The following is a 23,164-nucleotide window of genomic DNA, read 5'->3' on the forward strand; positions in this document are numbered from 1 at the left end:
TTAAAAATTTTTTTTGTACAGACAGGGTCTCACTATGTTGCCCAGGCTAGTCTTGAACTCCTGGCCTGAATCAATCCTTCTGCATCAGTCTTCCAAAGTGCTGGGATTACAGGTATGAGCCACTATGCCAAGATTTGTTGGATATTTTTTAAATGGAACTCTGGGTAAAAATTGTTCTTTAATAACGCAGACTGTCTATGGCTAAAGCTGGACTGTAAACTCCAGGTTATCTGTTGTAGTTACTGTTTTGCTTCTAATGGAACGAATGAAAAGATCACAAGATTATCTGCAAACTTCTACTCTTTGAGGAAGCCCTTCTGTTTGGTCCATAAAATAACAGCCCAGACATTACCAATCCCCATGTGATGAGATAGCATTTCCTCCTGAATGAGAGAAACCCATTCAGAAGCATTTACGGTCAGCCCTAAATTAACAACAAAAGTCATACCTCATCTCGGGGGAAGACATGCCACAAGATATCTACTGACCAAACACTACTGCAGCATTTTATATTCTATTATTGTTAACAATGATAACAGCTGGCACTTATTCAGTGCTTGTTATGTCCTGGGTACTCTTCTACATGTACTCACTCATTTAATCCTCATAATCCTATGATGTAAGTACTCTTATTATTTTCCCTAACTTGCGTAAGAGGAAGCTGATACAGAGATATCATCCTAAAGTCACACAGCTAGTTAGTCTCAGGACCAGGATTCAAACCTAGATTCATCTGACCCCAAAGCCTAGCTCTTTCTGCAACAGGATGCTGCTGCCCCCTGACTTGTAATTGACATTGTCTCTCTGTCATGAGGGCTAGAGGTTTAGTTGAATGAGTCCCCGGGTCCCTTTGAACTGCAGTGTTCTAGAATTTCCCCGCTCTGGAAGCAACACACCCACACTGATGGGGCCACACACTGACTTCAGATTACACAAGCACTGCTCCTCACCGTGAGGTCCAGCCCAGGACTCTTTCAGGAGCTGAAGTCAGACTTCAGCTGTATGACTCTCACAATTCAGTCATCTTTCTTCCCTGTAACTAAGTACCAGGCACAGGGAATATAAACAGGAACACAGATGAGCAAGCAAAATCCCCAGTATCATCATCACCACAATAGTTCTAAATAAATGGATATAGGGATAAGATTCAAACTGGAAAAAATCAATGAGCAAGATGAAAAAATGAATTTTAAAAACATACAGGAGATGAAATCTAGTATGAAAAGCTGAAAAAGAAAAAAAAACATTCTAAGCAACATGAATTTGGCAACATTTAAGCCATTCTTTAAAAGTGGCCTTTATCGAGCGTGGTGGCTCATGCCTGTTACCCTAGCACTTTGGGAGGCTGAGGCAGGAGGATCATTTGAGCCCAGGAGTTCAAGGTTGCAGTGGGCCATGATCACACCACTGTACCCCAGCCTGGGTAACAGAGTGGAACTCTGTCAATCAATCAATCAATCCATAAGTGGCCTTAAAAAAACCTGTATTCACTGGTGCATTTTTCCTCTTCCTCTTTGGGGCTCAATATAACAGATAAAGTCAGAGGCCAGATCTTCTCCCCAACTTTCTGACACACCTCCAACCCCAGTCCCCTAAAATATTTTGGTGCCTTGTCCTTATTAAAAAACCGTGTGTCTCAGGCAGGTCCTTTTCACTTTCAGGGCCTTCACTTGGTCTGTAAATGGAGGGACTGGGTAAACAGGCAACAAAGCCCCTTCCCACCACAGCAACTGTGGTTGTTTTTTCGTAACAAAGAGGCAGCATAGGCAATGAAGCCAAGAGAGGCTGGGTCTGTTAAAGAGCACTGTGTAAAGTTTCCTTATCCACAAAATAGGGATGATATTAGAACCCATATCACTGAGTTGCGTGAGAGGCAAATAAGATAACACAGGGAAAGGTACTCCTTTTAAAAATATGTAAATGTTTTTTCCCACCATTCTGACAAAAGTCATATATACTGATTGCAGAAAATACAGGCAAGCAAAAAGGAAAAGAAAATTATCTATCATCTCTCCCTACCCAGACCTTCTCTTGGGATTACTTACAGTTAGCACTGTGGTATACATCCTTCTAGTCTTTTTCCTTATATACACTCGTGTCTATGTGTACATTTTATTACAAATCTATTAATTTTAAAAACAAAAACAACATTATAGAATTATATAAATTTTTTCTACAGAATGTTATTTTCCCAAAACCCAAAATCAGAGCTCATGGTCTGCAAATAGAACCGACTACCAGAAACCCTTAAAATTCATTCAACATTGTTCTTATGACCCTAGATACTAAGTGAGACGTGTAGAGGATAGCTTCAAGTAACATAACTTTGAGAAATACTAAATATTACCCAATCTTGGAGGTTTAAAATGTTCTGAAAATTCCCATAATGAAGGCCAGCTAACTTCATTTAATCTAGGATTTACCAAACATAATTTCAGTTGAGAATTCTTTTTTCATATAAAACAACTTTTCTTTTTTTTTTTTGAGACGGAGTTTTGCTCTTGTTACCCAGGCTGGAGTGCAATGTCACGATCTCGGCTCATCGCAACCTCCGCCTCCTGGGTTCAGACAATTCTCCTGCCTCAGCCTCCTGAGTAGCTGGGATTACAGGCACGCGCCACCATGCCCAGCTAATTTTTGTATTTTTAGTAGAGACGGGGTTTCACCATGTTGACCAGGATGGTCTCGATCTCTTGACCTCGTGATCCACCCGCCTCGGCCTCCCAACGTGCTGGGATTACAGGCTTGAGCTACCACGCCCGGCCAAAACAACTTTTAATATGCCTTGCAACTAGGGCTCCATTAAACGTTAGCATGGTAAATACTACTATGTTTTACAGCATTTGAAATAAGAGTTTCCCAGGTAGGGTTGCCAGACACAGTTTTGTTTTGTTTTTTAAGTAAGAAATCCAGGTCATGTCACCCTGACCATGTCAAATTTCAGTTTCAGATGGTTAGATGGCAAGAAATACCTTTTAATATAAATTTGTTCCAAATGTTGCATGAGACATTTAAAGTTTGTTGTTTATCTGAAATTCGAAATGAACTAGACATCCTATCTGAGTACTCAGGCCACAGTAGAAATGGAGGCCCTAGGCATAATACCATGCTTCCCCAGAAGCTGTAGAGGGCAAGGGGCAGGACGTGAGAAACAAGATATCCCTGATAAATCCAAAACAACCGAACAGAGGAATAAAAAAGGGCAAGTAAAATTTCAAGAAGGCATCATAGATCTGAGGGTCTTTAGAATCTGGGCCAGCTCTGGGGGTGGGTTCAGACTGACACAGGATGCTCAGCAGGCGAGTCTCACCCTCTTCGATGATCCCAGAGCACTGTGGACCTTCCTCCAAGTATATCCCCACATGTGCGTCTACCTCATGGAAGGAGCCATGCTCTACGTGTCTCTCACTCCTACTATCCGGTTTTTTTTTCTTTTTAAAAAAAACAGGGTTGGCCGGGCGCGGTGGCTCAAGCCTGTAATCCCAGCACTTTGGGAGGCCGAGGCGGGTGGATCACGAGGTCAAGAGATCGAGACCATCCTGGTCAACATGGTGAAACCGTCTCTACTAAAAATACAAAAAATTAGCTGGGCATGGTGGCGCGTGCCTGTAATCCCAGCTACTCAGGAGGCTGAGGCAGGAGAATTGCCTGAACCCAGGAGGCGGAGGTTGAGGTGAGCCGAGATCGCGCCATTGCACTCCAGCCTGGGTATCAAGAGCGAAACTCCGTCTCGAGAAAAAAAAAAAAAAAACAGGGTTTCACCATGTTGGTCAGGCTGGTCTTGAACTCCCGACCTCAGGTGATCCGCCCGCCTTGGCCTCCAAAGTTCTTGGATTACAGGCGTGAGCCACCACACCCAGCCACACCCCTACTATCCTTAAGGACAAGTACGGTACCTCAACAAGACACCTGTTTCGGCTTAACCCACTGCTGTGTTCAGTAAGTGTACACTGAATTGAAAGCCTTTGATCCATCTTTCACCCTAACAAGATTCTGTCCCTGGAAGCTCATTATTGCTTAATTACTAGGAGGCAATTACTAACCATTACTATAATCAACTGCTCCAAGCTCACTTGCTTTACATCACCTGCTAATTTCATGTTATTGCAAGTTAATTATTCTCCTTGGCCACGAATGTCAAACACCCACCTGGGCTGTGGTTGCTCCCTATTCACCAGATGGTAAACTCCAGTATTTTTACATGGCCCTTTACAGTTTACAAAATTCTTTCACAGACATTATCTAATCTGGACCTCTCAACAACCTCAAGAGAAAGCTCTAATCATTCATGCTGCCAGTCAGGAAACTGAGGGTTTAGGTGACGAAGTGACTGACAAACTCTGACAGACTGGTGAGTCACAAGGTGGCCTCTATATCCTGGCCACCTAGAATTTCTCCTTTGCCTGAAGACACGATGTGTTCCCAGGTTCCTGGCCATTTGGACCATGATTTTAACACACTGTGTGCTAGGAAATGTGATAAAAAATATTTTCTACATGTAATCTTATTTAATCTTTTCAATAGCCCATCAAATGGGTATTAATATTATACAGATAAGAAAATTGAGGTTCAGAGAGATTAATAAATTAGTTTAAAAATCAAACAGCTAAAGAGTAAAAGTACCTGGATTCAAAACCCAGGTCTTCCTGGAAAAAAAAGAAGTTGGAGTTCTGTCTCACTCCTTATATTAAAATAAATTCTGGATGATTTCAAAGTTTAGAGCTAAAAAAAATGAAGGCATAAAAGCACTAGAAGAAAACATTATATATATATATCCCACTGTGTGTGTGTGTATAAAATACACACATATATATATAAAATCTTAAAGTAAAGAAGGCTTTCTAAGAATTACTCAAAATCAAGACTATAAAATAAAAAGACTGACAAATTTGACTAAATGTTTCAAAAATTCTGTATGGCAAAACAATAAAAATGAAGAACTGACTAAATGTCTGCAATATATATTAAGTTCTAATTGATTACATACATAAAAAGCTCCCACAAAATGAATAAGAAAAATTCAATAACCCACTAGAAAAAATAGGCTAAGGATGAACAGATAATTCACAAGAAAGGAATAAAAATAGCACTTACTTTTTTTTTTAAACTGATCAACTGTACCTTACTCTTAAGAGTTAATTCAAACTATAATACATTTATAATTATAAATTATAATTTTAACTATATATAGTTATAATGAGGCCATTTTTCATCTCAGATTGGCCAAGTTCATTCTGTACTGGTGACAGTGTGGAGAAATGGGGCACTTATAAACTACCGGTGGGAGGTAAATCAATGCAACCTCTATGGAGAGCATTATTGATTTAAAACTAAAAATGCTACGACAAACCCTCTGACCCCGCAATCGCACTTCAAGGAATCTATCACATTTATACTCACACCTGTGTACAAAGGGACATGTAGTAGGAAATTTATTACAACAGTGTTTGGGATAGCAATTACAAGAACAAGCTAAAAGGCCATCAGCAGGAAAACTGTTATACAGATTAAGTAACCATACAGCAATGGACCACCACACAGCCTGTGAAAGATATAAGTAACCATACAGCAATGGACCATCACACAGCCTGTGAAAGATGTAAGTAACCATACAGCAATGGACCATCACACAGCCTGCTATGGATATCTGAAAGATGTATTAAGTGAAAGATGTAGGTAACCATACAGCAATGGACCACCACACAGCCTGCTATGGATATCTGAAAGATGTATTAAGTGAAAGATGTAAGTAACCATACAGCAATGGACCACCACACAGCCTGCTATGGATATCTGAAAGATGTATTAAGTGAAAGATGCAAGGCGAAGAATGCTGTGTTTATATCATGAAGAAAGGATAGGGGCACATGATCCTATATCTGTATGTGCACAAGATATTTGTGTAATAATACAAAAGAAACTGGCAACAATAGTTGCCCTTGAGGAGGCTATAATATTTAGCTCTTTCTAGGAAAGAAGATAACCTCTAACTCTTAAATTATATTCTGCCCTTTTATTAAGTCTATAGTAGTGCTTCAAAAGAAAGACAGTTTTCCCAAAACAGGGAGAGGCCCTGTTTAAAAAAAAAAAATCTATTTGGGGTATTGTTTCAATCTTTCTGTCTGCCCAGCTGCACCCCTTCATGCATCAGGGACCCCAGGAAGGAATGTCCCACCCAGACTCTGAAGTTGCTTTTCCAGTTCATTGTGTGGAACATTGCTTTCTCTAAACCATGTCTCAGCATAGTGAGTTTCTACAAGGAGGATTCATTCTTTCAGACTAACTTCCCTCAAAACCAAGTATCCACAGTATGGCAGCCAAAGCCAGTGGCTCAAACAATAGCTTGCTTATGTCATGAATAAAAACAAAAATTCACATTCATACAGCTTAGAAATGACCCTCACTGCATTCTGACACAGAACCTTTCTGAGAAACCTGAAGGAGCTCACCTTTTTCTTCCCATTTTACAGAGATGAGATTTGAAACCAGGACAGTGACTTGCCTCAGGCCAGAGCAACAGAGCCAGAAGAGCAAACACAGGTCCCCTGACTCCAAATCAGAGCTGCTGCCAGGACAGATAAGATCTGCAAGTACCAGTCCCTACAGGGCAAGGCCACAGACATAACTGTCAGGGGTGGCTGGCATGAACACATGCCATGGATTAGGGGTCGAGTTAGGAGGAAGGAGCTCAGAAGCAGCCCTTAGAATACTTTTTAAGATATGCAAAAAGTAAAAATAAAAATGAAAAATAAAGCAAGCCTGAGACCTCTACAATACTATTTTCAAAAATCAAGACAATCAAATATTTTATCTTATTCTTTGCATATTATGTTTGATATTTTCCTAATTCTTAAAAATACAAAACAGATTTGGGATTCCAAACATGTAAGAAAGATGAGAATAATTCTACAAAGCAGCATTTCGTCAGCAATTAACCCAAGCAAACACCTAAATTACCTTCTGGTGCTCTTTCTGCCATAGTGAGAAGGCTGGCCATGGGGAGCATCCCTGCACTAAGCACAGATTTGATATTCCAGATAAGTGAGAGGAGAAGGGAGGGGCCCACCACTTGAGACCCACTCAGTTAACTCCCCAGGGCTAATTTGTTTTGTACCACAGCACCTGGGAGCAGGTGCTTGACAAAGAGCCTCAGATGTGCCTGGAAATACTAGCACTTTGTTTCCTGGGGGAAGAAAAAGGATACCCTTCCCACTCATCAACGCCTTTCCAAGTTGGAGAACCTCTGTCTGCAAAACATGTTTGTGAAACTGCCCTTAAAAAGGCCCTTGCAGACCCAGCTTGCTGTTTCTGTCTTCCCTCTGTTGCACAAGCAGACAGGGCTCCCTCTGTTGTCCTCCTCCAACAATAAACAATACCACTGCAAAGAGCTCTGGGCTTTGCCCCACTGCCCTCCCTGTTGTATTCTCTAAATCAAGGACCGTTTCTAATCTTCGCTCTGCAGAAGCTTCCCTGCGCCTGCTTGGCTGGACCGGAAGAACTTTCTTATCGGCTTCTTCAGTCTCCTCCCCAAGACTGAACACACAATGCAGCCTGGCCAAGTAGCCAGACAGAGGTCAGGGCCACGGCTCAGAACTGGGCTCAAGTCTTTCCCATGACAGTCCTCTCCAGGAGATCAGAGGCCTACCAAGAACAGAGATGTCTTCTCCCTGTTGGAAGACGCCACACCAGGCTGGACCCCTCCTCAGCTGTTCAGATTCCCTCCTCACTGGAAGCAGGAGAAAAAGTGAGAGGGAAGCAAGTGTCCCCATGCTCAGCGACCCAAACAGATGAAGACGAAAAAAGAACTCTCCCAAATTTGTCTCCCAAGTTTGTGACAGGTCCTTAGTCAACCAGAAGAATGACTACTTGTCTAGAGCCCGGGTGCTTTACACACAAACGGCCATTATCACATCCTTGAATCAGCCCCATGGGGCAGAATTTCTTAGGCACTGTTACCATCAATATGTTTTTACATCTACAGAGCACTTTTAGTTTGCTGTTTCCAGCGCATTATCTTATCTGTATCATAGCAAATTCCCATGTAGAAGACATGGTACAAATTTTCCCTCAACAGGACAGGGACACACACATGCACACACAGCATACCATAAGCTATCTGTCACCAAGGCCTGCTTGAATAGGCCCCTGCTTAACCCTTGTACCTACTGCATCAACATGACTCAGGGCCTCATCGGCTCTCCCCGACCCAGGCTACTGTGGACTTCTAACCAGGTTCCCTGTGGCCAGTCTACCAAATGTTTTCCCAAAAGTGCCAACTAATTATCAGCCTTTCGGATGCAGGTAAAATTCTTAGGTTGGTGGAACAAGGCTCTTTATAATCTAGCCCAAAGTCACCTCTCTCCAATTCCCATATACCTTAGGCTCCATCACATACAAAGAACTCTGAGTTCTTTAAACTTGGATTCAACAAGTATTTATTAAAGAAATGGCCAAGAATCGGGAATTTTATTTTATTTTATTTTATTTTATTTTTGAGATGGAGTTTCTCATCACCCAGGCTGGAGCACAATTACAAGATCCCAGCTCATTGCAACCTCCACCTCCTGGGTTCAACCGATTCTCCTGTCTCAGCCTCCCAAGTAGCTGGGATTGCAGGCACCCACTATCATACCCAGCTACTTTTTGTATTTTTAGTAGAGACTGGGTTTCACCATGTTGGCCAGGCTGGTCTCAAACTCCTGACCTCAGGTGATCTGCCCGCCTCGGCCTCCCAAACTGCTGAGATTATAGGCATGAGCAATCATGCCTGGCCAGAATTTGGAAAATTTTTAAGCCAAAATAAGTAGTCTCTTTCAAAGAGTTCTAGATTTCAAAATGTCTATGAAATCAAGAATTCTGTAACCATGCTTCAGGGTACAGTTTGAAAGCTGGGTGGAAGATGTGGGTGTGTAAAATTTACCAATAGGTGGAACCTGAGGGAAATCCTAAAGAAAATATAAATTCTGGGATTTTAATCCCAGGAACAACATGCCCAGGGACCCCCTCACAAAAAACAAAACAGAAAAACAAAAAACAAAAGACCACAGAGTTCCAAACTGATTTCAGGATAAACAGATAAATAAATGGCCACTAGCGTTAACCTAGTGAAAGCAGGGATGGCATTCAAACATTAACAGGTGAAGTAGAAAGAAGCACAACTTTCCTCAATAGCAACTTTTCAATACTCATCAAAAGCCTTCACAAGGTCCACACTCTTCAACCCAGCAAGAGGAAAATTCTGCTTCTGGGAATTTTCCAGCAGAATGCCTCCTAAATGTGCACAAAGATTTATTTATTTACTGATTGTTACTTTTTGTAGAGATGTGGTCTCACTACGTTGTCCAGGCTGGTCTTGAACTCCTGCCCTCAAGTGAGCCTCCTGCCTTGGACTTTCAAAGTGCTGGGATTACAGGTGCGAGCCACCATGCCTGGCCAAGATGACCCCCAAGATGGAGGGTGAAGTAAAACCTCTATACAACAACAATAGAGAAGGGCTAATAGAGAAGCCACATGATACAACATTATGAAATGCATACTTGGACTAGGTGTGGTGGCTTGTGCCTGTTATCTCAATGCTTTGGGAGGGCAGTTCTTATATAGCTTACTAAGATCTGGGGAGACATACCCTCGGCCCACCATGAAGATGATTTGATCTCGGTTGTTAATGTGAGAGTGAGGAAGCTCCCCTTTCATCAGCTCATATAATACGATGCCATAGGAGTAGACATCTGACTGGAAGCTGAATGGGTTGTTATCCTGCATTCGGATCACCTGTGGAGCCATCCACAGAACAGAGCCGGTAGGTTGTTCAACCTGCTGAGAACCACTCCAGCATGACTTTACTGTTGCCAAACCAAAATCTCCAATTTTCACTTCATGGAGAAATACATTGTTGGATTTCATGTCTCTGTGGATGATGTTCTTTGCATGCAAATAGTCCATTCCCTGAGCCGTGGCCTTCATGGAGAAATATATTGTTGGATTTCATGCCTCTGTGGATGATGTTCTTTGCATGCAAATAGTCCATTCCCTGAGCCGTCTGCCGGGCAATGTCAATTAGCTGGAACATCTGAAACTTGGTCTCCTGGACATGCAGGTGTTTGTAGAGGCTGCTGCCCTCGCACCACTGGGTAGCAATTGCCAGGTTGTCCTTTGTCATGTACCCCATGAAAAGCAGAATGTTCACATGCCATGTTTTGCGCAAAACAGCCACCTCATTCCGAAGGCCTGGAACTGCTCTGGGGTTGGGTCGACAACCTTTAGGATCTTTACTGCAACATCTCCGTGCCATTTGCCCTTATAAACAGTTCCAAAAGAGCCTGACCCAATCCGAGTGGAGAGCATCACTTCACTGGCTTCTATTTCCCAATAACAGCTTGAATCTCTCTGTCCACAAGGCCTAATTAAGGAAGGATCACTTGAGGCCAGGAGTTTGAGACCAGCCTAGGCAATATAGCAAAAGCCAACCTCTACAAGAAATTTAAAAATTAGCCAGGTATAGTGTCATGTGCCTGTACTCCTAGCTACTCAGGAGGCTGATGTGGGAAGATTGTTTGAGCCCAGAAGTTAGGCATTACATCATGCCATTGCACGCCAACCTGGATGACAGAGTGAAATCCTGTCTCTAAAAAGCAAAACAAAAATAAGTAAATAAATACTTAGAAGGAAATGTATTTTTAAAATTGTTACCTCTGGGTGGTGAGATTATGAATAGATTATTTCCTGTTTTTCATATTTACATCTTTTCTAAACTTTCTTCAATAAACACGACTTGATTACAAGGTACATTATTAAAATATCTTAGGGGCTCAAGAGTGGGGAGGGCAACATGGGACAGGAACACACATATGAAGCCAGTGACCATCCACATTCAATGGGCTCTTCCAGAAAGCAGGGTCTTACTTGGCACATACCAAAAGCCACAAAAGAGTTCAAACCATTCATGCAGTTAGCTCACTGCTGAGACTTCACTTTAAGGAAATGACTGAATGAACCCCAAATGCCAAATGAACAAAAATACTCATTACCCCTTATCTAAACGAGTGAAGAACTGGAAACAATCCAAATGTCCAAAGGACAGTCCTGTATAGAACATCAACACCAAGGAATGCAAGGCAGCCATTAGAAACGCCAATTATGAAAGCTATGTAGAAAAATGAAATAATGTTGACAATAGGCTGTAAAATGAAAAGAACACACAAAGCTGCATTCGTCAGGACTACAGCTACGAAAAATACGTGTGTATACGAACAAGGGCATTTCAAAAGTAAAAATATGTTGTGCTAGAATTATGAGATTACAGAGAGTTCTTATTTTTGAAGTTTGTTCTTTTTTTTAAAAAAAGTTGTTAATACTTTGCATGTATTATAGACACATTTTCAAAACTTTAGAAACACAGAAAAGAGAAAAATAAAATTGCCAATATGAACACAATCACTGTCAGCATTTTGATGTGTTTCTCCTAGTTTCTTTTTCCTATGTACTGGCTGGTTTGGTTTTGTTTTGATCATTGTTGTAATCACATCAACACTTCTTTAAAGCAGTTACAAAATCATTTCAATTTGAGAAACCAGAGAACTTAATGTAAATCATGTGCTGTAACACGGCGGTGGCTACCAAGAGACCTCATGTAATGTCAGTTTGTAAGGAAAAAACAGAATACTGTACCACTATGACAAAGAGATGGACAAGGTTCCTAACACCTGCAGATGACTCTTAGGCCTATTTCAGTAGCCATAAGCCAAGAGCATGAAGAGTATTATGTATTAAAGCTGCGGTGTGTATAATGTACTTGGAATTAGAAGGGCATTTACCAGACTGAAAACAAAAGATACAATGATGTACAAAGTTTTCAGATCGGAAGAAAGTTGAAGGAAACTAATTTAATTGGTCTTTAGGTCCAGAATATTTAACTTTCTTTATATCTCTCATACCTGGCCTCCTGCCCTGTATAGAACATCAACACCGTGGAATGCAAGGCAGCCGTTAGAAATGCCAATTATGAAAACTATGTAGAAAAATGAAATAACGTAGACAATAGGCTGTAAAATAAAAAGAATGCACAAAGCTGCATTTGTCACAGAAAAGTCACTGTCAGCATTTTGATGTGTTTCTCCTAGTTTCTTTTCCTATGTACTGGCTGGTTTTGTTTTGATCACTAATCGCATCAACACTTCTTTAAAGCAGACTCTGGTACCTGGGCAGCAGCTGCTGTGCTCTGCTTATTTTCCCTGCCTTCTTCCCACCTCCTCACTTGCAGGCTGTCCCTCTTGCACTCTGCTGCCAAATGCGACGCAGACCATCACAGGCCTAACAGGCATCCATATCACTATGGACTCTTGTTAGAGAGAAAAACAGGGGCAGGGAAAAACACTATCTAAGCAATGCACAGGCTTGGCCACGCACTAAATGAGGGGAGGTTGCGTCTGTTGTCACCACTGAGGGGCTCAGTTTCTGCAGGAGTGTGATGCTTTTGTGCTTTTCAAACAACAGGGTCCCTCAACACAAACTGATGATTCATCTATTGTACACGTGTCTTCCAAAGACTCTGCCCTCTGTTCTAAGGATAGAGGAAAAAGCTGCCGTGTTGGGCTGTCTGAGATATGGTATGCAACCACTAGCAGAACAAACATTACTCAGAGGCAAGGAGAAATGGAACTTGGCATTTTTTGCCTTCAATGCTTTTAGAAATGAACCCTTGTACAAGACGCAATGCAACTCCACTGCAGCCTTTCCAAAGAGCTAATCTAATCATATCATTCCCATACTTAAAAGTCTTCCAGGGCTCTGGCTGCCCCCCAAAAGCTGTCTGTAAGAAGTAGTACAGTACCCTCGTTAAGAGGACAAACTTTGGGGCCATGCTGCCTGAGTCTGAATCCTGTCTCTGCTCTTTATGAGTTGGGTGACCCTGGGCCAGTTCCTTGTCCTCGTGGTGCCTACATTTATTTATTTATTATTATTATTTTTAAGAACAAATTCAATACCTATCCTATGTTTATTTATTTATAAATAGGGATAATAACAGTACTTACCTCATACAACTGTTGTACAGATTAAAGGAATTAATACAATGAAGTACAAAGAAGAGGGCCTGGCATATAAGAAGTGCTCAATAAATGTTAGGTGCTGCTACCGTTATTGGTATTGTGGGCGAAAGTTCAAATTCCCCGGCAGTGCATGCAGAGCCCTCCATGGCCCAGCACCTCGCATCTTTCAGGCTTTGCTTCTCATGATCTCTGTCACTACTATCACTGCCACTATGATCACACAGCCCTGCCAAGTTCCCAGAGCATGGGCCCCTAGACAGGTTCATCCCTTCACACCTTGACTCACAGGGCTTATCTCTCTTTGTTGGGTGGTAAACAACCACCTATCTCTCAAACTGTACCCCCCTCCTCCATGTGAATTAGTTACTCCCTTCTTTGTGCCTCCTCTATGTTCTGCAGACTTTTTCCATAGACATTTTTTAAATTTTTTTTTTTTTTTTTTTTTGAGACAGAGTCTTGCTTTGTTGCCCAGGCTGGAGTGCAGTGGCGTGATCTCGGCTCACTGCAACCTCCGCCCTTGGGTTCAAGAAATTCTCCCGCCTCAGCTTTCCTAGTAGCTGGGATTACAGGCATGTGCTACCACACCTGGCTAATTTTTGTATTTTTAGTAAAGACAGGAGTTTTGCCATGTTGACCAGGCTGGTCTCAAACTGCTGACCTCAAGTGATCTGCCTGCCTCAGCCTCCCAAAGTGCTGGGATTAGAGGTGTGAGCCACCATGCTCGGCCAGATACTTTATATTCTTGTTGGTTTATGTATCCTGTTTCCTCCACTTAAGGACAGAGGCTTCTGCGAATTCCTATCTGTATTCTCACTGCCTGACATTTCAGTAGACTAAATATTAAGTAAATGCAACATAAAAACTGATCAGTACAGACAAAAGTTGAGAGTGCTTTTCAGAGAAACTAAACACTAGGATGAGGAAATCAAACCGCAAAACACTTTGCTCTTAAGGAGAGTTAATTGGCAAAGATCATATAACCAAAGAGAAGAAAACTATAATTTCCCAAGAGAAAGTTAAACCTTGTTACAACTCAGTGTCTCTGTGTGTGTTGGGGGAGTGCACACTTTGGAGTGCAGGTCAATTAAATATAAAATGGTGCAGGAGATCCAGACTGCAGGAAAGAAAGAGAACTAACCTTTGTTGAATGTCTAAAGCCAGATATTTACAAAACAATACAGTTTCTATAAACACAATCTGCTAAACACAGACCTATCCACTTTACCTGCATTATCAAATCAGATAATGCTAGTCCTCAAAAACTCTGAGACATAAGTATTGGTCTCTCCATTTTACAGGTGAGAAAAACATTCAGTCACTTCATACATATGTACTAAGCACTACTATGTGTAAGTCACATATCCAGAAGCAGGGGATACCATGATGAGCAAGCGTAAAAGGTCCCTCTCTCATACAGCAGAAAAATAGAGCAATGAATGAATGAATGGGAAAAGAACTGTATACTTAAATAAACAAGAAAAGTATCAGACAATGATAGGTGCTAGTAGAGAATTAAAATAGGAGGAAAAGATTTGGATAGCTGTCACAGAACTCATCTCTGAAGTGGATATATTTAAAATTAGAATTGAGTAAGAAAGAGCCAGATCAGGCTCAGTGGCTCACACCTGTAATCCCAGCACTTTGGGAGGCTGAGGCAGAAGGATCACTTGAGCCCAGGAGTTCAAGATCAGACTGGCCAACACAGTGAGACCTCATCTCTATCAAAAATAAAGAAATTAGCTGGATAGTAGTTAGTAGTCCTAACTACTCAGGAAGGCGAGGCAGAAAGATCCCTTGTACCCAGGAGGTCAAGACTGCAGTGAGCTTTGATGGTGCTAGTGCACATCAACCAAGGCAACAAAACAAGACGTCTTTCCTCTTGAAAGGAAAGAAAGGGGGAGAGAGGAAGGAAGGAAAGTAGGGAGGAGAGGGGAGGGGAGGGGAGGGGGGGAGGGGAGGGAAGGGAAGGGAAGGGAAGGGAAGGGAAGGGAAGGGAAGGGGAGAGGAAGGAAGGAAGGAGGGAGGGAGGAGGGAGGGAAGTAAGGAAGGAAGGAAGGGAGGGAGGGAGGAAGGAAGGAGGGAGGGAAGTAAGGAAGGAAGAGGAAGGAAGGGAGGGAGGGAGGAAGGGAGGGGTGAGTTAAGCACAAGAAGAATGGAAGAAATGCATTTCAGGCATAGAGTTCGGCTAGTATAGGGGCCCTATAGTGACAATGAGCTTGGCATGTTCAAGGAACTGAAAGAAGGGACACTGAGACTAAGTACAAGGTCAACAAGAAGAGAACTGAGAGACTGCTGTGGGACAGGTCACATAGTCCTTGGAAAGCCAGGGCAAGGAGTTGGGATTTCATTCTGAGTGCAATGTAGGCTCAGAATGAAAACCTGGAGGCTTTTAAGAAATGTGACACAAACCAATTAACATTTAACAATTTTTTTTTAGTCTTTATAATGGAGGGTATTATGGTGTGGATACCAGCAGAAACAAACCGACTAGTTAGGAGGCTACTGCAAACAGTCTAGGTGAGAGATCATATGGCTTGGACCAGGGTGCTGGTAGTGGAGATGGAGAGAAGGATATAAATTTGGGAACATTTCTGAAGATAGAGAAGATAGAACTTGCTAAAGGATTGGAAGAGGATGGGAAAGAAAGAAAGAAATCAAAAGCAATACCTAGATATTTGACTTGAGCACAAGGCGGGATAATGGCACCACTTTGTGAAGCTGGGAAGATTGGGAAAACAGCGAGATGGGAGTGGAGTTGAATCAAGAGTCCTCTTTTGGCCATGTTAAATTTGAAATGACTGTAAGACATCTATGTGGACATGAATCTGAAGTTCCAGAGAGAGAAGTCTGAGTGAGGCTAAAGATACAAACGTGAGGGTCACTAGCAAATTGATGTTATTTAAAGCCACTGAATTATAAGAGGATATCTATGGAGAGTGAATTAATAGAGAAGAGAGTCATTTCAGAACCTGAGCATATCACCATTTAGAGATGGAGGGAAGAAGGTGACTGAAGAAAGCCCAGAGAGGTAGGAAGAGAATCAAGAAGTAGAGTGTCGGCCCCGCGGTGGCTCAAGCCTGTAATCCCAGCACTTTGGGAGGCCGAGGCAGGCGGATCATGAGGTCAAGAGATCGAGACCATCCTGGCCAACATGGTGAAACCCCGACTCTACTAAAAATACAAAAAAAATTAGCTGAGCATGGTGGTGTGCATCTGTAATCCCAGCTACCTGGGAGGCTGAGGCAGGAGAATTGCTTGAACCTAGGAGGTGGTTGCAGTGAGCCAAGATTATGCCACTGCACTCCAGCCTGGCACCTGGTGACAGAGCAAGACTCTGTCTCAAAAAAAAAAAAAAAGAAGTAGAGTTTCAAGGAAAACGGTGATCAGTTCTTGTCAAATGCTGCTAAGAGAATAAGTAAGATTAAAACAAATAAGTGGGCTGGGCATGGTAGCTCACGCCTGTGACCCCAGCATTTTGGGAGGCTGAGGCAGGCAGATTCCTTGAGACCAGCAGTCTGAGACTAGCTTGGGCAACAAGGCGAAATCCTATCTCTACAAAAAAAAAACAAAAATTAGCTGGTCATGGTGGCACGAGACTGTAGTCCCAGCTACTAAGGAGGCTGAGACAGGAGGATCACTTGGGCCGAGGAGGCTGAGACAGGAGGATCACTTGGGCCAGGGAGGCTGAGGATGCAGTGAGCTCTGATCATGCCACTGTACTCCAGCCTGGACAACAGAGTGAGAATCTGTCTCAACACAAAACAAAACAAAAACAAAGAAGTGGCCTTAGATTTGGCAACATGAAGGTCACTGGTTGACAGAGACAAGGACAGTCCTGGTGGAATGAGAGGAAGAGATTAGAGTTGGGGGAGTGGAGGGGAAAGTGAAGCCAAAACTATGGACAACTTATCAAAGTGCTCCTGAGAAAAGGGGAAGGGGAACTAGGAGATAGCTATAGGGGGATATCATGTCAACAGATTTTTAAGTCTAAAAAAAAATTTATTTTGCAATATTTAAGAGACAAATTTAAAAAGGTTGTAGGAATTTGGGAGGGTTGGCTTCTTTCCAGATAAGACATATTAGAGTATGTTTATTTGTTACTGAAAATGATTCAGTGATGAGATAAATTTAATCATGGCAGAGAAAGGGGACCTAATTATAAATTACAGAAATCTGTAAGACTTAATCTTAAAAGCTTAAAAATGTGCCCAAGGTTAACAAATACATTGGTAGACAGAGAAGCCAGGACACTAATCCAGGTCTGTTTTGACTTGTAAGTGCATTCTCTTTCTACACAACTGACCACAAAATATACAGCAGCGTTTGCAGAAGGTCCCAACTCCAGGCTCTGAAGATAATCAGAACAGAATTGGAAGCAATCTTCAGAGAACTTAGGAGAGCCAATGCAAACACACACCCTCTTCTCACTTCTGTGTAAGCAAGCTCTGTTCCTCATACAGACTTCTATTATTACATTTTCACTCAAATGTCACTTATGTTTGCACATCTGGCTGGGGTCCTACTGGCTGCAGGACCCTCAGTACTTGCCCTTTCATGTTCAGAGTGAGTTGGAGGGGAAGATGGGGACATGAAAAAAATCAGTGCAGTGTCAGCAGAAAAACTTTAGGGACTAAACTCTCCAGTGACTTAATAAGGTATAAAAGCTGGGCATGACAGGGCCGGGCGCGGTGGCTCAAGCCTGTAATCCCAGCACTTTGGGAGGCCGAGGCGGGTGGATCACGAGGTCAAGAGATCAAGACCATCCTGGTCAACATGGTGAAACCCCGTCTCTACTAATACAAAAAAAAAATAGCTGAGCATGGTGACGCGTGCCTGTAATCCCAGCTACTCAGGAGGCTGAGGCAGGAGGAGGCTGAGTTGGGCAGATCACTTGAGCCCAGGAGTTTGAGACCAGCCTGGGTAACATGGCAAAACCCCATCTCCACAAAAAATACAAAAATTAGCTGGGCATGGTTGGCACATGCCTGTAGTCCCAGCTACTAAAGAGGCTGAGGTGGGAATACCATTTGAGCCTGGGAGGTAGAGGGTGCAGTGAGCCGTGACAGTGCCAGTGCGTTCCAGCCTGGGCAACATGAGTGAGACTCTGTCTCAAAATAATAGTAATTAATAATAATGTAGCAAAGAGGTTTTTTAATTTCTTTTTAAAAAAATTTTTTTATTTAAATAGTTTTTGGGGAACAGTTTTTTTTTTTTGGTTACCTGGCTAAGTTCTTTAGTGATAATTTCTGAGATTTTGGTGCACCCTTCACCCAGGCAGTGCACACTGTACCCAATGTGTACTCTTTTATCTCTCACCCCCTCCCACCTTTCCCCCCAAGTCCCCAAAGTCCATTATTCTTATGCCTTGGCATCCTCATAGCTTAGCTCCCACTTATAAGCGAGAACATAATGATATTTAGTTTTTCATTCCTGAGATATTTCACCTAGAATAATGGTCTCCAAATCCATCCAGGATATTGCAAATGCCATTATTTCATTCCTTTTTATGACTGAGTAGTATATCATAGTGTATATATACCACATTTTCTTAATCCGCTCATTGGTTGGTGGATGGACATTTAAGCTGTTTCCATGTTTTTACAATTGTGAATTGTGCTGCTATAAATAAGTGTGTGCAAGTGTCTTTTTCATAAAGTGACTACTTTTCCTCTGGGTAGATACCCAGTAGTGGGATTGCTGGATCAAATGGTAGTTCTACTCTTAGTTCTTTAAGGAATCTCCGTACTGTTTTCCACGTGGTTGTACTAGTTTACCTTCCCACCAGCAGTGTAAAAGTGTTTCCTTTTCAGCCAGGTGTCGTGGCCCACACCTGTAATCCTAGCACTTTGGGAGGCCGAGGCAGGTGGATCATAAGGTCAGGAAATTGAGACCATCCTGACCAACATGGTGAAACCCTGTCTCCACTAAAAATACAAAAATTACCTGGGCATGGTATCACGCACCTGTAGTCTCAGCTACTCCAGAGGCTGAGGCAGGAGAATCACCTAGTGAGAGAACCAAGATTCCATCTCAAAAAAAATAAAGTGTTTTCTTTTCACCACATCCATATCAACATCTATTATTTTTTTATTTTTATATTATAACCATTCTTGCAGGAATAAGGTGGTATCTCACTGTGGTTTGAATATGCATTTCCCCTGATAATTAGTGATGTTGAGCATTTTTTCATATGTTTGTTGACCATTTGTTTATCTTCTTTTGAGAATTGTCTATTTGTGTCCTTCAATCACTTTTTAATGAGATTATTTGTTTTTTTCTTGCTGATTTGTTTGAGTTCCTTGTAGATTCTGGATATTAGTCCTTTGTCAGACGCATAGTTTGTGAATATTTTCTCCTACTCTGTGGGTTCTTTGTTTACTCTGCTGATTATTTCTTTTGCTGTGCAGAAGCATTTTAGTTTAATTAGGTCCCATCTGTTTATTTTTGTTTACGTTGCATTTACTTTTGGGTTCTTGGCTATGAACTCTTTGCCTAAGCCAACATCTAGAAGAGTTTTACTGATGATATTGTCTAGAATTTTTATGGTTTCGGGTCTTAGACTTAAGTCTCTTTGATCCATCTTGATTTTTGTATAGGATCCAGTTTCATTCTTCTACATTTTGCTTGTCAATTATCCCAGCACCATTTGTCAGGGTGTCCTTTCCCCACTTTGTATTTTTGTTTGCTTTGTCGAAGATGAGTTGGCTGTTAAGTATTTGGCTTTATTCCTGAGTGTAAAAAGTTTTTTTGTGTTTTTTGTTTTTCATTTTGAGACAGAGTCTCACTCTGTCACCCAGGCTAGAGTGCAATGGCACAATCTCGGCTCACTGCAACCTCCACCTCCCAGGTTCAAGCGATTCTCATGCCTCAGCCTCCTGAGTGGCTGGAATTACAGGCATGTGCCACCATGCCCCCTAAGTTTTGTATTTTTAGTAGAGATGGGAGTTTTGTCACATTGGCCAGGCTGGTCTTGAACTCCTGACCTCAAGTGATCCATCTGCCTCAGCCTCCCAAAGTGCTGGGATTGCAGGCGTTGAGCCACCACCCCGGGCCAAAAGGCCATGTCATTTTTTTAAAAATAAGAGTTATGTATTTATGTTCAGCAGAAGTGAAGATGGAAATTAAGGTACAGATTATTTTGTTAATTTCCCCTTTGCCTGGCTAACTCAGGAAGCAAGTGGCTAGGAAGTGACCTTTTGTCACCGATTTTCCATGCCTACTATGTTTACCATGTGCCGGCACAAACCCCCACTCCCCTGCCCCATCTTTCTCTCACCTAGCTTCCTATTAACTGTTCTAGTTTGCTTCTTCCTTCAGGGCAGCAGGGATGCCATTTCCCCCATGAAGTCCTCCCTGATCTTTCCATCTCTGAACGTTTATAACACTAAGTTACTAGTACACACAAATTTAGCTCTTAATCATATTTGGTCTCACAATCATTCTCTGATTCAAATATCAGAGTGGGAGCAAGAGTACTTTTTTCTGTAGGAATTTCAACACAATTGTTGGCCATTGTTACTTACTGTGAGAGGTAGCTTAGTAGCATGATTCACATAGATTTGAGTTGAAACTGTGGCTCTGTTCCAACTCTCACAGACTGAATGACTTTGGGCAAGTCATTCCCTGAGACTCAGTTCCCCTAACTAGAAAATGGGAATAATACTACCTACTGATGACAGTGGTGAGCTGTCTAGATTAGCCACTGCCATCACACTGCCTGCGGCAGAAAGGCATGGCTGGGGCTTCATGATCCCTGGAGCCAGTGAGAGCTGGGGACAAGCAGGAGATCTGCCCCCTCAGAATTGGGGAGGGAGATACCCAGGTGCCACTGCAGCTGCCCAAACCATGGTTGTAGACACAGGCCTCCCCCTCCATGGAGCAGGCAGAAGCCTCCCCCCAAATCCTGGCACAGCTGCAGCCACCCAAACCACAGCTGCAGACCCAGGCATCTCTGTACTCTTGGGAGCCCAGGAAGGCCCCCCACCCTGCCTTGCCCTTGCAGGCTCAGAGGTGCCTGCTTCCACTGCCTGGCCTCGCCTTACTCCTTGTGCCTGCTGTAATCTCAGAATAGGGTTGGGGTCAAGCTCGGGCACTGTCACAGCCTGGCTGGGTGTGCTCATGCTAGGACCCTGCTGCCTCAGTGGACAAGCATGGGGAAAAGCCAAGATGGGGGCTGAGGGCGGCTCAGCACTGGCCTGCAGTTGCCCATTGGCACGAGTAGCCTGGACACCACAACTGAGGCAGGAGGCAGACAAGCTCCTGGACAGAAGGGGCTGGGTCCTTGTTGAGGCCCCAGCTTCAGGCCAGGGAGGGCCTGAAGACTGGGAGCTGAGCTGCCAGTCCCACAAACCAGAGTGGAGATCTGTGATGCCTTTTTTGGCCTGCCCATGGACCAACTGCATGCACTTCTTCCCTTCGGAGACCAATAAAAACCCTGGGCTGAGCCAGAGCACAGAACAGAAAGAGGATGAGACAACCAGCTGTAGAGAGGAGCTGCCCTCTCTGCCAAGAGCTGCAGACAATGGGACAACCTGCTTGCAGAGTACAGCCACCTACTTTAGGGTCTCCTCTCTGCTGAGAGCTACAGAGAGGAGCCACCCACTCTAGGGCCTCCTCTCTGCCAAGAGTTGCAGATGACAGGATGACCAGCTGCAGAGAGGAGATACCCTCTCTGCTGAGAACTGAACACTTGTGGGAACCACCTGCCTGCAGAGAGGAGCTACCCTCTGCTAGGAGTTAAACACTCATCAGGACATCCTGGCTATGGAGAGGAGCTGTCCACTGAAGGTCTTCTCTGAACTGTTATATTGCTCAATAAAGCTCCTCTTTGTCTTTCTCACCCCTCCACCTGTCTGCATATTTCATTCTTCCTCATCATAGGACAAGAACTTGGGACCCACTGAACGGCAAGGCTAAAAGAGTTGCTGTAACACAAACAGGGTTGAAACATGTCCCTTGCTTGCCAGGTTACGGGTGAAGAGGAGAGAAGAGCTGCGGCCCTCCAGGGAGCCCAGACCTGGGAGCTCCCTGATCCAGGGCTGTGACTCCCTCTTTGGGGCCCTGTGGCTCCTGGCACCTCCAAGCTTCCAGGCGCCACTTCATTTCCCAGTGCCAGTTGGGAAAGCTGCTTGTAGTGTGCCTGGTTCAGCTGCAGCCTTGCAGGGAGCTAGCACCCATGCCGGCACCTTGGGCTGCCCATCCTGCAGCGGTAGCTGGCATATCTGGCTGTGCAGAGGCCGGACACCATGCTCACTCACATACCTCTCACTGCTCCACACCTGACTCCAGTCTCCCTTGGAGGCATGGGATCCAGGCTGGTAGCGTGAGCTGAGCGCAGCCTGCCAGGCCAAGTGAACAGAACAAGCCCAGAAGGCCTGAGCAAAACTGGGGCAAAGGCGCTACCAGCCACAGGTTTCCAGCCAGAAAAGTGACACCCCAAAGATCCCATGTCACTACCTCAAGGGCTGTTGTCAAATTTAAATGAGATATTTTTGTAAAGCACCTGTCACAGTACCTGGCATATAGGAAGTGCTCTATAAATATTGATTCCCTTCCTCCTAATGACTTTGTGAATGTCACTTTTATCTCTCCAACAAGACGTTCTTGAAGACAGATCACATATATTATATATTTCATCAGATCATCCACATTCCTGGCACATAGCTCAGTGCACCACAGGCACTTAATTAAGTACTTCTTGGTTTGATCACAGGTAAAAATCATGGCTGTAGGTATGCCTTACAATAGACCAGTGTTTTCTAAACGCTGGTACCAGGTGAACTATATTAAACTCATCCAAAGAGCTTCTTTTTTTGTTTTGTTTTGGTTTTTTGCGGGGAGGGGCAGGGAACAGGGCCTTGCTTTGTTGCCCAGGCTGGAATCCAGTGGCACGATCATAGGTCAGTGATGCCTGGACCTGCCAGGCTCAGGTGATTGTCCCACCTCAGCCTCCCTTGTAGCTGGGACTACAGGCACATGCCACCACGCTCAGCTAATTTTTAAATTTTTGTAGAGACAAGGTCTTACTATGTTGCCCAGGCTGGTCTTGAACTCCCAGCCTCAAGTGATCCTCCTGCCTTAGCTTCCCAAAGGGTTGGTATTACAGGTGTGAGCCACCA

General features: G+C 43.3%; 1 protein-coding gene across 3 annotated transcripts in view; it reads right to left on the minus strand.

Moving 5' to 3' along the window:
- Window positions 1-23,164, minus strand: part of RAB30 (RAB30, member RAS oncogene family) — a 97,312-nt gene that overhangs the window by 20,992 nt on the left and 53,156 nt on the right. Inside the window, exon 1 of one of the 3 annotated variants that reach the window (XM_064365347.1) lies at window positions 19,010-20,668. The exons of the other annotated variants lie outside the window; for them this stretch is intronic. The gene's annotated coding sequence lies outside the window, so the exon portion shown is untranslated. Of the gene's footprint in view, window positions 1-19,009; window positions 20,669-23,164 lie in introns of those variants that run through there. 3 annotated transcript variants of the gene reach the window in all.

The sequence above is a fragment of the Aotus nancymaae genome, unplaced genomic scaffold (assembly GCF_030222135.1).
Source record: "Aotus nancymaae isolate 86718 unplaced genomic scaffold, 86718_ANA_hifiasm-v0.15.2.pri h1tg000059l, whole genome shotgun sequence".
Taxonomy (NCBI): Eukaryota; Metazoa; Chordata; class Mammalia; order Primates; family Aotidae; genus Aotus; species Aotus nancymaae.